The following is a 4,473-nucleotide window of genomic DNA, read 5'->3' on the forward strand; positions in this document are numbered from 1 at the left end:
TTCAGGGCTAGAAGTTTCTCCTGTGAGTCTGACACATTTGGTGTGGGGGAGGGCTGGGCCAGGTGTGCTAGGATAAGGGCACTTTACCTGAGGGGTAGCCAAGAGCAGTTGAAAGATGTAGACCAGGGGTGGGCAGCTCCCTCCATTACTGTCCTCTGAAGTCATTGGGCAGGATGAAGAGAAAACGGAGATGGGGAGGGGGGGCTCCAGTTCTCTGTCCAGCTGTCCAGCTGCTGTCTGTTGGAGGGACTGTCATGGGACTACCAGGGGCAGCTGTCATTTGTGCTGTCTTTCTGCTTTGAGCAGCTGTTTTATTAGGAGTTCTCCTTTTTTGTCCTACGTGTGTGGCAGTACAGCTCTGTCTGCCTGTCAGAGGGGTTCTACCTTACTCATGGATGCTTCTGTTAGTAAAATTCCCTGTCTTCATATCAGCTGTTGTGTATTTTCTCAGCTTTGGACTGTCTGCTCTGTTGATACACAGTGCATATATAGGCTGCAGAGCCCCACTGGAGTCTCCTGCCTTCCAGGGATAGGGACATGTCCCCCTCCTGGTCTGTCTCAGGCACAGTGTAATCAGTATGCTTGCTGTCTATGAGGATTCCTGCCTGAAGACACCCACACAAATCCCCTTACTGCCTTCTAACTGGGACAAAAGGCACAAAGAGCTCCATCCCCACCCAGGATTCCAGCCCCCACTGGAGCTGAACTTTGTTTTTCCGGCAGCGGCTGGAATGCTGAGTTGTGATTTCCTCACTGCTCATTTCCTCAGCTGCTTTTATGCTGTGTCATGGTTGGGAGGGGTGATTAGCAGACAAAGGGAAGACGGATTCTGCTGAGTCACCCTCTGTTCCCTCTGCCTCAGCTATGAATAGTTGGTAAAAGGTTCCGGAACGGCTTTAACTTCAGGCAGAAGGAAGTGAAAGTTCTAGAAAGGCACAGAAGTTTCTTGTTTAATTTTAAATTGTTTGCAAAGCCTGAAACACTTCGAACTGGTACACACACACAGCGTTGCTGCTGTTCCCCCCATGCCTCTCAGTTACAGAAGCTAGCAGTTTCATCCGTCTAATGGAAAGCTTTGGAGTTATGGCTGACTCCTTTCTTAGGTCTGTCCTATTCTGAAATACAGCATGGTTGTCTATGAGATGGGCTCAGGAGTGTGGGTAGGGTTGGACACTTTCTAGCTTCCTGAGGCTGCCTGAGCATCTCAGCCTTGTGTCTGTGTCCCCCATCTTTAGAGGAGGCAGGGTCATCCATCAACTGTGTCTAAACCCATCATGCATGGACCCTGAGGGATGGGCCAGGACAGTGTCATATCTGCCGGACCATCTGACCATCTTCAGAATCTCTCTCTGGTCCTGATTGTGAGGGTGTGGTGGGGTATTCAGCCAGCCACTGCAGGAGGAAGGAGGGCATGGATTGGGATCTTTCTGGTGCAGGAGGCAAAGGAGTCCAAAAGCCAAGTCAGTGTGTGCACAGGGGAGAGGAGAGAGGCTGAGAGGGGACTAAAACAGTCTGGCATGGCTGCTTCAGTCCCTAAGTCCTGTTTAGTTTATCTTCTAGCTACATCTGCGGCTCCCAGAGAACAAGCCAAGCACCAGAAGTCAGAAACCCAGCATCAGTAAGCGTGTCTCTGAGAGGTGCATAGCCGGAGTCGGTGCCTTAGTCTTTGGGTACCCCAGCTCTCCATGTGAAAAGGGGGACTCCTGTTGTGAGTTTCATCTTTCTGGGGACCTTGGAATGACAGGCTCTAGAGCTACAGACTCCTTATTATCCCCCCTAAAGTCCTGGATCCTCTGTGAAAGAGCTTGGGATAGGGTGACTCGGGGAGGTCTGACTTTCTATTACCAGGACTAGAATTCTGGTTCTGCCATCAATATTGCTGGGTGACAAGAAAATTCCTTGGCTTCCCTATTCCTCATTAGAATCAAATAGACAGAATATAGATGTCAATGGCAGCTGTACAGATCTTGTGGGCTGCTGTCAGGGTTAGGAGAGCTTTGGCACACAGCAAGTGTTCTACAAAGGTTGGCTGGGATTGTACCTTTCAATCAGAGCTTGGTTTCAGCCCTTCTGGCACTGTAGTGCCACGGGGAGCCCTGATGCAGCCACTCATTCTGGCAGTTATTAACTGCCAGCCACTTGCCAGGCACAGGCCCCATCCTGGGGATTTACAAAGCAAAATGAACAGTGTCCTTGCCCAACTGATTTCCAGGTCACCCCGGGGGAAGATGGTCCTTACCAGAAGACCTAGAGAAACACTTGCTTGTTGGCAGTGGTCATGGTCACTTTTCCTGCCCAATCCATTCGAAGGCAGAAGATATGCCACCTGCTTTCCAGGGAATGTGAAAGTCCTCCTGTTACAGTGAACTCACATCCTTATCTTAAGCCTCAGTGTCCTGGTTTGTAAAGCCAGCTAATACCTGTACTTCTTTGGTGGAGTTCCTGAGAGAGTGAAATGAATCGTCTGCATGCTGGGGGTGGGGGTGGGGGTGGGGTTCTTCATTTATTATGAGCTGTTTTTCCATTGTCACTGCTTCTCGTGGCAGAGAAATGGCAGCTCTCTTTACCGTGTGCCAGGGATTCTTGGGTACATGCAGGTGAGACTTGGCCATCCCATTCCCCTCTGTGGGGAATCAACCCTTGAGGGGCAGTTGTTGACTTCCATTCTCCTTCTCTCAGAGTCGAGGACTTAGAACCACCATTTCATTCTAGCCTTAAAAACAGAAGAAGAGCGAGTCATGGTAGTGCAGGCCTTTAATCCCAGCACTTGGGAGGCAGAGGCAGGCAGATCTCTGAGTTTGAGCTTTGCCTGGTCTTCTGAGTTTGAGGCCAGCCTGGTCTACAAAGTCAGTTCAAGGACAGCCAGGGCTACACAGAGAAACCCTGATTTGGGGAGGGTGGAAAAAAAGAAAGAAAATATAATGTCCAAAATTAACTGTAAATCCCTCCCACCCAGGAACATCAGAGGTAACTACCCAAATTCGGGGAGTTGTAGGTCATGGGAAAGTACGGGGCCTTTAGGTTTGTCCTTATAAACCCCTTGTTTGTCCTTATAAACCCCTGCAACATGAGGCTCAAGGCCATTATCAGCTGGGAAATCCCAGAGGACATACCTGGCCAAAGTCCATCCCTTGGTTAGTATTTAATATTTAAAGCTTGCTTCTAATTTGGCCCAAAATGTTAGAGTTGGTTTTTCTGGAGAATCTCAGGATTAACAAAATAAAGAAACAAAAGAATGAAATCTTTGATGACATCAAAAGTCATTTTTGGGCTGGAGAGATGGCCTGTAGTTGACAATACTTTCTGCTCTTACAGAGGACCTGAATTCAGTTCTGAGCACCCACATGGGCAGCTCACTACCACCTTAACTCTCAGTTCTAGGGGATCCAATGCCTTCTTCTGGCCTTCTCAGGCACCTGTATGCACCCGGCATGAATGCATGCATACATATACACGGTCCTACACACACACATAAAATAAATAATATTCTTTTCATTGTTGTCTTTTCCAGACAGGGTTTCTCTGTGTAGCCTCTGCTGTCCTGGAACTCACTCTGTAGACCACACTGGCTCCAAACTCACAGAGATCTGCCAGCCTCTGCCTCCTAGGTGCTAAAATTAAAGGAATGTGCCATCACTACCCAGAAAATAGTAAATACTTTTTAAAGAAATATTTTAAGAAGTAAATACTTTTAACAACAACAAAAGAGGACATACAAAACTATGGAGGCTTTGAAGAACCACCCAGTATGTCTGTGTCATCTCTGTCCTGTACTGAAGGGTCCAGCTCATCAGGAATACAGAAGGTGAATTCCAAGCCCTACCCTGCTAAGCAGCCGTGGGTATCTGTGGTGGTAGATGTGTCAGAGCTATGTGTCCTGATTTCACAGTCTTCTGTACCTGGGCATCAGGAAGTCATGGTGTGGACCAGGTTCTAGGAGAGCGCCGAGAAGGCAGCCAACCACTTGGGTGCTGCACTCCATGAGACCCTGGGCAGAACACTTCAACCTCCAGCTCAGATTCCCCACCTGTAAAACTGGAGCCATCTATGTCCCCACCATGATATATAGGGATAAACCACGGAAAAGTTAATCAAGGCAAGTGTCAGCAAACCAAGCAGAACTGTGAACATAAAGGATTGAGAAAACCAGCTATCCTAAGAGTTCCGGGAAGGTAGACTCAGGTAGACTCTAGTGTGGGTCAATCCCTGGGTTTGCCCACCAGCAGCTCACGTTTAGGATTGTCTTATAGTTCTGGAACCTTCAAGATTCTTGAAGGGCTACTCCTGTCTTCCTGTCACTGAGTAGACTAGAGGGTTTTGGAAAGGACCCAAATTCTGCCACGAGGCAACTCATTCAGATTTCTCTTTTCCTCTTCTTCTCTTCTCTTCTCTTCTCTTCTCTTCTCTTCTCTTCTCTTCTCTTCTCTTCTCTTCTCTTCTCTTCTCTTCTCTTCTCTTCTCTTCTCTTCTCTT

The sequence above is a fragment of the Mus caroli genome, chromosome 8, assembly GCF_900094665.2.
Source record: "Mus caroli chromosome 8, CAROLI_EIJ_v1.1, whole genome shotgun sequence".
Classification (NCBI taxonomy): domain Eukaryota; kingdom Metazoa; phylum Chordata; class Mammalia; order Rodentia; family Muridae; genus Mus; species Mus caroli.